This window comes from Lemur catta, chromosome 1, assembly GCF_020740605.2.
Source record: "Lemur catta isolate mLemCat1 chromosome 1, mLemCat1.pri, whole genome shotgun sequence".
In the NCBI taxonomy this organism is placed as follows: Eukaryota; Metazoa; Chordata; class Mammalia; order Primates; family Lemuridae; genus Lemur; species Lemur catta.
In genome coordinates, this window is record NC_059128.1 from 17346229 (window position 1) to 17360248 (window position 14020).

The window sequence follows — 14020 nt, forward strand, 5'->3', positions numbered from 1 at the left end:
TACACATGGTATGGGAAGCCATGTGTTCCTAGTTAAAGACTTATTGTTTGCTAAATTGTTGTGGCCTTTCAAATTCTTCACACCCTTTTATCTTCTCATCCCCACCTCTCAATATTATAAATACACATATACATGCATTTTTCAGCTAATGGGTTGCTCAGTCCCCTGGGTGATCACACTCAAGACAGTTTAAAATTATGTAAACATTAATACGAGGAATTTGCTCTGCATTTCAACTTTATAACTCTAGCCTCAGTAAGATTAGATGGGCTTAGTGATTCAACTCAAGCATATGAGATATACCTAGCTTAAGAGAGAAAGACTGCTATCTGAAAATCAGAATTATTGATTACATTTTGAACAAAGGTTAAATATTTCTCTTATTTACAAAGATGTAGAGATGCATTGTACTGAGACTATACTTCTCAAAATAAAGTAGGTAGGCCTAGATCTAGTTGAAAAAAATTCCGTGTGTGTTTGTGTGTATGTGTGTGTGTGTGTGTGTGTGTGTGTGTGTGTGAGAGAGAGAGAGAGAGAGAGAGAGAGAGAGAGAGAGAGAGAGAAAGAGAGAGAGAGAGAGAGAGAGAGAGAGAGAGATCTAATTTAGGAAGCCCAAATGACAAATTGCAATGATAATTATTTGGGGAAAAGGGCACTGTTCTTTAAATGTTGAACATAGACAATTTATTCAACCAACCTGAAACACTATTTCATCATCTATATAAAGGCAGTCCTGATAATATTATTTATCTCAAGAACTATTGAGAGTTTTCACTCAGATGGTATTAGGTGATAATAAGTACTAGATCAAAAAAAGCAGAGGAATATGATATTCAAGACAAGGGAAGAGGCTGATTTACTTTGGATGGTCAAGGAAGGACTGTAGGAGGCAATGACATCACAGCTCAGATTTGAATTGGAAAGTAGACGGACTGGCAAATTATGAGGAAGATTACAGGACAAAAGCATCAAGAGAGTGCAAAGGACCTGAGGCAAGAACAAATTCATGTATTCAGCTAAAAGAAAATTACCTATGTGGCTGCAGTGTACCAAGATGATGATTACGAATAGGGGAGCTGGTCTAGGGATTGTTCACATAAAGTCCCTATAGGTCATGCAAGAGTTTTAAATTGTATTTTACGGATGATTAGAAGCAAGTAAGATTTTTTAGTAGGGCAGGGATGTGGCATAATTTTTGTTCTAAAAACAAGAGAGAGTTTACTCTAGCTAGTCTACAAGCAATAGATTACACAGGAGTTAAAAATAAATTAAGAAGTTCTGAGAAGATACATTTGGGAGTGAGAAGAACAAAGGAGATGAAAAGATGTGGAAAAATTCAGAGATTCACAATACGTTTTTGAGATCAACCCAATGAGGGTCTTTATAGACTGAATCCAATGAGAGAGAGAGATGAAGAGAGAAGAATAAAATTTGAATCTTTGTTCTTTGGATTAAGTACTTGGTATATGATAATGCCATTTACTGTGATGGATAAAAATGGTGGAGGATGTGATTTGGGGTAGGTCTTGGCAAAGTTCAAATTCTGAGAAAACAATTGAATATCCAGTAGAGGTGGCAGGTATACACAGGATTTATGGTACTGGACCTCAATGAACCAGTGCTAGAGAAAATACTTGGGGATCATTGAAATATAGATTGAATGAGTTAATATTTGCAAAGGACTTGAAGATGTCTGACACATGGTACACACTAATTGTTGAAGTTGTTCTTCTATTGCTATTGCTGTTATTGATGATATAGAAAATGTGGGACAAAAGGAGTACTAAAGATCAGTTATTAATATATAATCCAATTTCAATATAATATTGTTATAATGCTACATTTAGAATTGAAACAGAAAGGAAAGCACTAGTAAAAGAGGTTTAATATGAATAGAAAGTAAATTAGGGAGAAAAATGGAAGCATACTCTAAATGTAAGAGATAATGCAGTTAAAAAAGATGAAAGTAGGTATCTAAGTCAAATGCTACTGAAGGAAGAAGATGATGATGATAAAGAATTGGCTTTTAGACATGGCAGGCTGAAAGTTACTGCGAATTTCAATGAATGCAGTTTCAATAATGTGTTGGGAATGGAAACCTGTTTGGACTAATAGGAAGAGAAACAGGAAGGACGAGTAGAGAAATGATAATAAACAACACTTTGAAAACTTTTACTGTGAAGGGGATCAGAGAGATAATGGAGTTGATGGGCATATACATAATTTTCGTCATTGGTGTATTTTTAAAATAGCAAATCTTAGAGCATGTTTATATGCCATTGGGAATAAACCAATAGAAATAGAGAAAATCACGTTTTAGGTGACAGAGGAAATAGTAATAAGACTTTGAGTAAGCTAAAAGTAATGGAATAGTTTGGATATTGATTGGCTTGTTGAAATGTCATCTCTTATAAAAGAAAGAAAGACAGAGGGAGGGAGAAGAGATGTAGGAAGGATCGTGGTATAAGAAGAAGGTAGAAGAAATTACTTCCAATTGCTTCTAATTGTTGGGAGGAGAGATGGCGTGTTTCAGATTTTAGGAGAGAGAGGACGGTATGAAATATGATTTGGGGAGATTTCAGAAAGACAAAAGAAAGGGGTGGAATGAGATTGCTCCACAGTGTTGATTGCCCATTTGATATTCAAGGTGTTGAGTTTGAATTGTGATTGATAAGCTCCATTTAAAAAATTTTTTTTATTTCAGAGTATTACCAGGCGACAAACGCCTTGGTTACATAAATTGCCTTTACACCACCCGACAAGTGTGCCGTGCCCTTCCCTCAGATAAGGCTCGCCACATCTCCTAAGCTTCATTTTATTGTGTCTCTAGTCATGTGTAGTTGCTTGTATGTAGGCACAGAGAAGGAGCTACTTAACATTAAGTGGATTTAGTGTTTCCAGACAAACACAACAAAGGGAGAAAGGGGCAGGGAATTTAAGAATACTATTTAAATCAATATGAATTACTATAATGATATACTATACAATCTAAAATGAGTATAGAGGAAATTGATGACTTCAATAAAATATTTGATAGAAAGACGATGGGAGACCAATGGAGAGGACTTCTCAAGGAGGCAGAAAGATTATTGGAACAGAGAGAAAAGTAGGTCACCTAGAAGAAGAAGAAGTGATGTCATAAAGTTCAATATTTAAACTTTATATTTCAGAAGTAGTATAGCGATGACAAAATCAATGGTACGACCCTGAGAATGCTCATATTAAGGTGGAGTAACCGAGCACTGGACATGATGAAGTCAAAAATATTTAAGCCCAGGTGTTATGTGGGTCATTCAGGGCATACAATGTATTGAAGTCACTAAAAATGGTGACAGGAGTAAATATGGAGAAAGTTGATCATGAGCTAAGTGGTGAATCTTCAGCAAATAACAAGATGCATCTAGTAGGTCAATAAATGATAGCAACAATTAAGTATAGGGATTGCTATTATTGGGCAATGTATAATTTGAAGGATCTGGAGGTTTTTGAAGAAGTAATGGAGAATGTGATATTGAAGGGTAAAGAGAAGAAAGCACATCTATCCCCAATCTAGGCCTTAACGTGAGCAGTAAGAGAAATATATGACCTCCACTATGAAGGACTGGGGCATGTGTTCATGCAGGAACAAATGGATTTCTACTAATCAATGAAGGTGAAGAAAACATTGAGAGGTGAGGCTAAGGAAATAGGACATTTCAGAGGACACTATAAAAGACAGAAGACAAACTGAATATATAGCTATAAAAAAGACACAGTAGTTTGATTTTATCTCTTATGGTCTAGTTTAAAATGGAGATAAGTAGGAAATTACAGTGTAATATGATAATTAATGTGATTGGGGAATAAGCTACTAGGAATATCTAACCTAGTTATCAAATGAAGGGCAGGGTTTCACTGAAGCGCAGAGATGTAATTCACCAGTAATAATCAGTAGGAGATATTTTACAGAGATTCATGAATAAAGCCCCTTAGAGCTTATGTTCCTTTTTTCCATTCTTAATATTTTTTTTATTTACAGCATCTGTATTTTTTGGACAATTGTACTAGATGGTTATTTATTTTTAATATTTGTAGTCTTTTCAAAGATTTTTTAAAAAATTTTCTCTTATATATCACTGGTTTATATTCCATTGATTTTCTGTTCTTTATTATCTTCATTTATACTTGTTTTGAATGCATTACTGATTGTTTTGTAATTAAGTATGACATATTATTCATTAATTAATACCCTTTCTTCTTATCAGCTGAATTATATCTATCCCCCCAAACCCCTGTGCATATTTTGAAGCCCTAACACCCAGTAAATCAGAATGTGACTGTATTGGGGGATAGGGCATTTAAAGCAGTGATTAAGAGTGAGTCCTAATCCAATCTGAACAGTGCCCTCATAAGAACAGAAAATTTAGCCACAAGGAGAGACACTAGGAATTCACACATATGGAGGAAAAGACCACATGAGGATACAAGAAGGCAGTTGTGTACAAGCCAAGGAGACAGGCTCAGGAGAAACCAATCCTGCAGGCACTTTGAACTTGGACTTCCAGTCTCCAGAACTGTGAGAAAATAAATATCTGTTGTTTAAGCCACCCAGTCTGTGGTATTTTGTTGTGATGTCCCTAGAAAACTAATTAACTTATTTTCTAATATAAGCATATAAAAGTCATAAATTTTCCTCTAAGTGCCCTTTGAACTGTGTCACACATTGTTATAAAAGCATTTTTATAATTTTACAATTCTAAATATTTTAAATATTTTATTGTTATTTCTGACATATGAGTTATTCAGAACAATGTTTATATATTTTCTAAACATGGTTTTACATAATTTTGTTATTGATTTCCAATTCAATGGCTATATAATGCAACAAACATACTCTGAATTTATTCTAATTCTTTTAAATATATGGAGGACTTGTTAATATGACCTAAAACTGTAAATGTTGTATGTATACAGTAGAAGAATATGGAGTTTCTTTTCTTGGGGGCATGGATATCTATATGTCCATTAAATTGAGATTCTAATTTTGTTTTTCAAGTCTCCTGTATTCTTATAAAATTGTCATTTTTTGTCCTATGAATTATCAGTAAAACTGTTTAAATATCTCACACTAATGGCAAATTTACTAATTTCTGTACCTAAATTTTGTGTGTATATTTGAGATTATTTAATAGGTTAATTTAAATATGCATTTATTACAACTTCTCACTGACTTGAATGTTTTTTACCTCTAATATTTTTTTTTCTTAAAGTCTATTTTATTTGAAATTTACATGGCTATACCAGCTTTCTTTACTATAGTATGTGGCTGATTTACCTTTTGCCATCTTTTGTTGTGGTTCCCATTTGTTCACGTTCGATTTTACTCCTCTAATTAATGAAAATAAAGTTCACATCTTATATGCCAAAATTGAATCACACACTCTTGATTATGAAGGACATGTTATCAAAAATAGAAAATGAAAGAGAAAAAAGTTGGTCGGGTGCAGTGGCTCACACCTGTAATCCTAGTACTCTGGGAGACTGAGGCGGGAGGATCGCTCAAGATCAGGAATTCGAGACCAGCCTGAGCAAGAGCAAGACCCCATCTCTACCAAAAAATAGAAAGAAATTAACCAGACAACTAAAAATATATAGAAAAAGTTATCTGGGCATGGTGGCGCATGCCTGTAGTCCCAGCTACTCAGGAGGCTGAGGCAGTAGGATTGCTTGAACCCAAGAGTTTGAGGTTGCTGTGAGCTAGGCTGACGCCATGGCACTCTAGCCCTGGCAACAGAGTGAGACTCTGTCTCAAAAAGAAAAAAAAAAAGAAGAAAGAAAGAAAAAGAAAGAAAAAAGTTATTAAGTATATCTACCAGCCTTGCACCAGTAATTTCATTCCACACTCCTACTCCCATTGAGAATCTGATTTCTTTTTTATGGTATCTTCAGGCTCTTATCCAACAGATTGCTCAGGGCTCATTTGACCGAATAATTTTCTCCTTGTCCAAGAAAAAAATAACTAACCTTAACTTTGGCAAACAGGGAGAATATTGAAATGTTTGTTTTCTGTGTACTAGTGTACATTGCATTTATAAATATATCTACATTAACAGCACAGTAAATGAAACTTTATATAAAGTTATGACTTGGAATTGATGAGCCATATGATGCTACACAGTTCTGAGCGTTTTAGACCTTGGGATCATCTGTTTTCAAAGTACTACAGTTCTGTGACTCAACACTAAAGAGAAGACCACCTGCTTCTTAACTTAAGAAAATAGAGTACATTTGAGATTTACTTGTTAGAGGAAGAGAGTAAGGAATCTCTTATCCAAAATTAAATAATGCAAAACAATTCTGGAGATACTTTTAGGAAAATTTTAAAAAGTAATTGTCTACTTTCCTGAAAAAGTATGAATGGAGTTATCAGTAGAAAACTTCTTTTAACCAATCTCAGGATAGGAGAACTCAGGGATGCCAGTTCATGTTGTGCCCTGCATATCTGTGTCACCTTGCAAGATGGGATACTCATATACTAGATGTCCTGAAAAGTATTTATATTATTTTATAATTTTGCTAAATCCAAAGATGGACAATTTAAATGTTAGTTATACAATTTATATATTTATTGTAAAATTTTTCTAGACGATACAATATTGATTCTAATAAATCAATACCAGAATGATATTGATAAGCTCTTTTTGTAAAGATACAATTCCTCTTGTAATATGAATTAGTATGTTATAATTAATTTTCATTTACCATAAATAAGTCACAAAGTGTTATATAGTAATAAATTAAAATAAATTAATACATAATGATTAACTAATTATAGTAAGTATTTACTTGGTGAAATAGAAATCTCCTTAGTGCAAATTTAATTCCCATATTGATTTTTCAGGGACAATGATATTATTTTAATGTTTTGCAAATTCTACCTTGCACTACTAAGCTAGTACATCATTTCCACACTGGTTAGTGAAATGAATTATCAAATAATTATCAGGAACAAAAGAAAGAGAAAGTGGTTAGAGATGAAGATGAAATAAAATTATCTGGATAAGTGAATAAAGTTTTGAGAAAATAGGCAAAATGCCTGAATATTGGGAAAAACTTCAGAGCAACTCATTTGGCCATTCTATAGTAGAAGATACCTCACTGAGAGAGCAGAATAGAATATGAATATATTCTCTAAATCCATGTAAATTATAATGGATAAAATTCAGAAAAAAAAAAAACAAAATATCATACAGACTCCATTAAGCCAAATATGTTGTTTCTTATTCAGATAAAATTACATAAAATTTGAAATTTGAATACTTAATTATTAGTCTCTTTTACTGAAAATTATCCACTTCAATGACAATATTTAATTGTCTAAAACATGAAGTACATATGAATTTGTTTAAGAAATATTTAACCCACATTTCTTACATATGTTGAAAAAAATGATCCGATCCTAGTTACCTTGTTCTACCTCAAATGACTTTTATTAAATTTTGTGAAATTGCAAATGTTTGGGGCTGGAATATAGTTGATGAAAAAGTAGAATGGGTGCAAAATTAAGCAACTTTATTATATATTCATTGTAACATGAAAAAGGAAAGGCCCATCACCAATAGATTTAAACATTCTAAATAGAAATATTATTTTTGAATATAAATTTAATAATAGTGCTATAAAACAAAAAATATGTAAAAGAGAAAAGTGCTGTTTTTAAATGTATAACTTTTTGATTCTGTTTTTGGCAAGGCTATATCCAGCTTTGAGATGATCATTTCAGAAATAATGGGAACATGGGATTTTTTAAATTTGGCACAAACCGTAACTTAATTTGATAATATTCTGGCATAATTTTATCAGAATACAAATATGATAGAAAATATTTCACATTATTTTAATCACTGATATGCAAAATCAAATAATCAAAATAAGAACAGATGCAGTGAAATAAATTATATTGAATTAAATATGATAAAATTTTGAACATTACTAATCATCACAGAAATGCAAATTAAAATCACAATGAAATATCACCTCATACCTATTAGAATACTATTATCAAAATGTCAAAAGATAACAAGTGTTGGCAAGGATGTGGAGAAAAGGGAACAGTCACTCACAGGTTGGTAGGGATGTAAAGTAACAGAGATACTATAAAGAACAGCATAAAGATTCCTCAAAACATTAAAAATAGAACTAAAACTTGATCATCCCTCATCCAAAAAATCCAAACTGTAAAATTCTCCAAAATTCAACACAGTTTAAGCACTGACACGACACCGCAAGTGGAAAATTCCACACCTGACCTGATGTGACAGGTCACAGTCAAAATGTAGGTAAACACAGAGTTAATTCAGCACCCTCAAGGGAAAAACACTCTCTCACTCCCCATCAACTGCCTTATATGCTTCCTGTGAATGCCTAGATTCCTGCATGCAAGCATGCCCACAAAGTTTAATACAATGGCACGAGTGCAGGCTGGATAGACTCACCAATGGCAGGTTCCCTATGATGCCCCACAGGGGCCAAGACCTATGTGCATTACTCACTGTGTTTCTTTGCTTACTCTCTGCTCTGTGGTGTAAAGATGTTGCTGAAATTGTCAAAATGCCTATTACTCCCATGGGCAACAGTAATAAAAAAAAGAAGACGCATTTCTGTTAATCTCTGTCAAGAAAAGGTGAGCTGTTGAAGAAACCGGACACTGTAAATGAAACATCTTAAAGAACAGTATGGCGTCTTTTTTTTCTTTTTCTTTTCTTTTTTTATAAAACAGACACTTGCACTCTGTTTTATAAAACAGAGCAGCACAATTCACAATCACGAAGATGTGGAAAAACCCAAGTGCCATCAATACATGAGTGAATTAATAAATGGTATATTTATACCATGGAACACTACTCAGCCATAAAAAACGGTGATCTAGAATCTTTTGTAAGAACCTCAATGGAACTGGAGACCATTCTTCTAAGTATGGCAAGAAGAGAAAAACAAACACCACATATACTCACCATCAAATTGGTACAAATCAATCAACATTAATGTGCACATAGGGGGAGTAATATTTATAGTGTTGGGCAGGTAGGAGTGGGGAGAAGGGGATGGGTAAGTTCACACCTAAAGAATGTGGGGTGGACTGTCTAGGGGACAAGCATGCTTGTAGCTCCGACTTGGGCAGAGCAAAGGCAATACATGTAAACAAAGTGTTTGTACCCCCCGTAATACTCTGAAATAAAAAAATAAAAATAAATTAAAAATTTAAAGTGTATCCATGTAAATTAGAGCAAAATAAAAATATTTTCTTATAGTAATATGTGAATATTAAACACTTAAAGAGAATTATTGTTCTTGTTACAGATCCATTTAATCTAAAAATTTCTTGACTGTGTCTACACTAATACTTCATCATTAGTATTTTAATAAAAATTATTTTTTCAAGTTTCAAAAAAAGAAATTGCCTTTAACAAAATAAATAAGTATATAGAATAAATATTACATACATAAAAAGGTCCTTATGAAAAAATATGTCAAAGTATTATTGAAAGTTATCCAAGAATATATGTGTATATATATATGCACACACAAAAAATATGTCCAAATAAATAGAAAAAAATATATTATGCTTATGGTGAGAAAGAACCAAAATGCAGAAGATATTAGTGCTACCAAATTGATTTAAAGTCTAAAATTTCAATACAAATTCCAATAGGTATCTTTACAGAACTTGACACAAGGAGATTCTACCATATATTTGGAAGAGTAAATAGGCCAATAAGAACGAATACATTCTTTAAAACAAACAATCAAGATTAGAGGACTTGGACAAATAGCTTTCAAAGCACCTTATAAAACCATGATAATACAGTGTTATTGGCACAGGCATGAAGAGGGTTGGCCAACTGAACTGAGTCCAGAAACAGAATCTACATGTATGGCAATTCCTAATGATAGCAGTAGCGCTGTCGAATGGTGGCAATGAACACTTCAATCCACAGTGACTGGACAACTAATGCTTCTTGAGGGGAAATTATGCCATATGCTATTTCAACAAAAAGATTACACAGTTAATGATTACAGCCAAGTGTTATAGAACACTTGCCATGAGCCTCGAGTTGTGCTAAGTCCCTTATCTCTTTTCATTTCCAGATTTACCCTTTGATTTAGCTACTATTTTAGCTTCCATTTTAAACATTAGAACAGTGCCCACAGAAAGCTCAAGTGTGTCAGAGCCAAGATCAGAACTTGGCTCTCCTCTCTCAAAACCATGCATTCAACCTCCTGGCTGGTTTTAATTTTCTTTTCATTGAGAAACATCAATAATAACAGCTAAATCAAACCAACGAAAAGACAATAATATGAGGACATTTCAAAATAAACACAATGTCAGCATGTTCAGAAGATTTTCAATTTAATGCAAACACTAATGAATAGCATAAGTTGAAGTAATGTTGGAAGTTAATGAGATAAGAAATATTTCATATAAATACTAATTTTTTTAAAGATCTCATATAAACCTGAACTGTATTAAAAGAAAATTTAGTAGTGTCTCATCAAATACTTTAATTTTTTTGGATGTCTACAGAGCTTCTTATTAACAGAAGCCTAACATCCAAATATACATATTCTAATATTGGGAAACTTGCAAAGAGAAACCAACAATATAAAAACAACCAAAAAAGATCATATTTTACTGCAATGGAAAATTGGCTGAATTTTCACTTTTTATCTTATAAGTAAACTTTTCTCAGAGAAACTTTGTGAAGTTTGTTTGTTGTAAGGGACCTTTAATAGCAAAACCTGGAAAATGTTACCTATTATTAGCTCAAACTATTGTATTTACCTGTTATTCTTATATCACTGCCAGGATAAAGAGTCTGTCAGTGTTTCCATTTCATTTAGGAATCAGCCACAACCCTTTGCTTTGGGCTAAAACCTGGCATGTGCATCTACGATCGGTTTTATTTTTCCTTAAACTAAATTTGAAATACTTTTCAGCTAAACCATTTTAGTTAGAATAGAACATAAATAAATGTAACAGACTCCAGATGCTTTTGGTGCCCACTGAGAGACAACAGAAAAGATAAATGTTTTCTTAAAAAGTAAAAAATAAATCTGAAAGGAATGACCAATGTGTGCCCTCCCTCCATATGCACTGGGTGTCTTAATTTTAAGTTGTGCCACTTTTAAATTATTCAGAGACCGTGTAAAATTCAGCTCCCTGAGTACATTTATAGTAACTTGCAATCTTTAGATACTTTATGTAATATTCATTTAGTTCGAGATTTTAAGTAAAATCCATAAACCAATAATACTTGAATTTGAGTAATGCAGTATTATATATGCATAAAATTGGAGGATCATAAAGCCATCCTTGCCTAATAAATGTGGTAAAGATCACCCCCATCCTCCACACTTTCACATATATCATAGAACCATCGCTGTGTTTTGACTCAGCCTTGGGGAAAGGCGCCCAGCAGGTTGGCAGGGTGAAAGCTTTCCTGTTTATTCAACAATGTGCCTCCGTAGGGTGTGCAGTGGCAATCAGACTGGCAGGCCTTACGTAGTGCATAAATATTTCCTTTTCCAAGCCCACTGAACATGACTGGCAAAATAGAAAGAGTGAGACAGACCACCAGTAGACCTCAGACTTATCTTGAAAGATGTTAGGCCTAACTGAGACACCCTGCTCAGCTGTCACCCAGCACCTTCATTTGTACATTTTCCTGGCACTGTTGCAGCCCTCACTATTCTGGCTTCTAATCAAAGCGTCTGAGGGTGTCACAGCACTTAGTAGTGGGGCATACATTTACAACCTCCCCCACATTTCAAAAGTTTAGGGGTTCAGGGTTGAAAGGAGCTCTGAGCCTGCTGGGAAGAGCTATCTTTAATCTCCTATTCAGAATTCCATAGGAGTCACCAGCAGAAGCAACACATTACTGGATCCTGAAAGCACTGACCAAGCATCCTATGCAAATTATTTTCAGGCCCACTGAGACAGCCTCACCAGGGGAAGAAAGAAAAAGAAGAAAAAATAAAAAGTTTATTGTGGAACTAGGCCTATAAGAATACGGAATTTGGGGTCAGGTAACTTAAACATGTTCTCCCTCCTTTTAGAAGTCGGGAAACTCCACTTCTAAACTCAACTTCCACAGTTGTAAAATGTGAATACAAGAATACCTTACTTCCTTACAGAACTGTGAACTTCAAGTATAATATTATAGCTGAAATACATCATAGAATTTTAAGACCCGCACAAGTAAAAAGGTTATTTTTAACAGAAAATAACATTAGGTAAGTAATAAATATTAAGAAGACCACTAATATTATTAATGTTGATTTGGTAAGGTGGTATAGTGAGATAACAAGGTACAAATCCCATCCCTACCAAGAACTACTTATGTGATCCCAAAAAAGACACAATCGCTGAGTACCAAATTCCTTATCTGAAAAGTGGATACCATCACTTACCCCAGTAGGGTTGTTGTGAGAAATAAACAAAATAATGCTCGGAGAAGAATGCCAGTAAATAGTAGAATAATTTATTAGAATTAAAGCCAAGACTCTCACGCTAACTTTAAAAACTTATTTCTCATTTATGATTGGATTCAGCTGTCTGAATGTTAACCAAATAGGCAGATACATTTCCCTACTTCACACGAAGTCTGAAGGTTGGCACTCCGAAACTGTGATGTGGCTACTTGCTGCCGATAGGGTAGCCAATTCTTTTCATCTTTTCACCTGGCCCTCTTGGAGTGCTGCTTTTGTCCCCACCACGTCGCAGTATGACTGTTGTTCCATTTTCAAGTGTTGCATTCACATTTCAGGCAGAAAGAAGATAAAAAGCAAACGGCAAAAAGCTGCTGCCAACTGAATCGATTCCTTTTTATGGTTGAAACAATGACTTTCTCAGATACCCACATGGGATGCTTTTGTTTCTATCCCAATGGATAGAACTGGGCCAAATGGGTATTCTCAGTTTCTAGGTAGTCTAAGATATTTCATCAGGGCACACTATTACAAAGAATACAATTATGGTTCTTCAAAAAAGGAATTATGAGAGATAAGTTGTTGGGTAGACCTCCCTCAGAGTCAATCACGTGCTCAAAAGTTAGAGTGATGCCCAAGTTATCTTGCATTTTTTAGTTTTATATACGCCAAGCTCCCTAAATAAGTGTCAGCCTCACTGAAGTCAGGCTCCATATGTGTTACTTCTCCTGAAAGTACCACAGCATGCTACACAAAATTGGTATACACTATAGAAGCAAAATAAACATCTTTTTAACAGTCTGAGTTAAAATGATAGAAAATCTCTAAATTACATCTTGGATTGATCACCTAACTTGAAAACTATTTCTTCTTTCTTTCTATCTCCTAAGATCCATGAAAATCTTCCAAAGATTATTAAACTGTTCTCAGAGCTATCACTCACCATGAGGCATGACACTTGTATTTTATCAGGAACTTCTGTATGGAAAGATTTTGTGCCTAAGCAATTCTCCAAACAGGAAATGATATTTTAGTGGCATTTCTACAACTATAGACTTTATATGCATCAAAGTGTTTCTTTACAGCTCCCCAAAGTGTAATTGTTGTGAATTTATTTTTGGCCTTTATAAATGTCTAAGAGAATGTAGCCCTATTAAACTTCTTCCTTTTCCTCAGAACTTTAGCCCAACAAACTAGAAAAATCCCTGACCTACAGTATTATTTATTGGAAATGCCCTCATTTCTAGGATAGTCCTATGACTGTGGCATTTATGTGTTAAACAGGTAAGAGAATCACAACGAAGATGTTTATAATGGGGGTTCTAAATTGTTAGAAGCCTCAAAAATATTAATAAAAAGGTATTGAAGCAGGCTTATTAATTGGATTGTTTACAAAATGATGTGTTTAAGTAGGAATTTCAATAGAATATATAAGACATGTTCATATAATTTATCTCTAGTGAATAACAGAATTTTTCCTACCTTTGTCTAGTAAGACTCATATAAAGTCACCATTTTGGGAAGGGTCACACGGTTAAATCTCTTTCTCCTG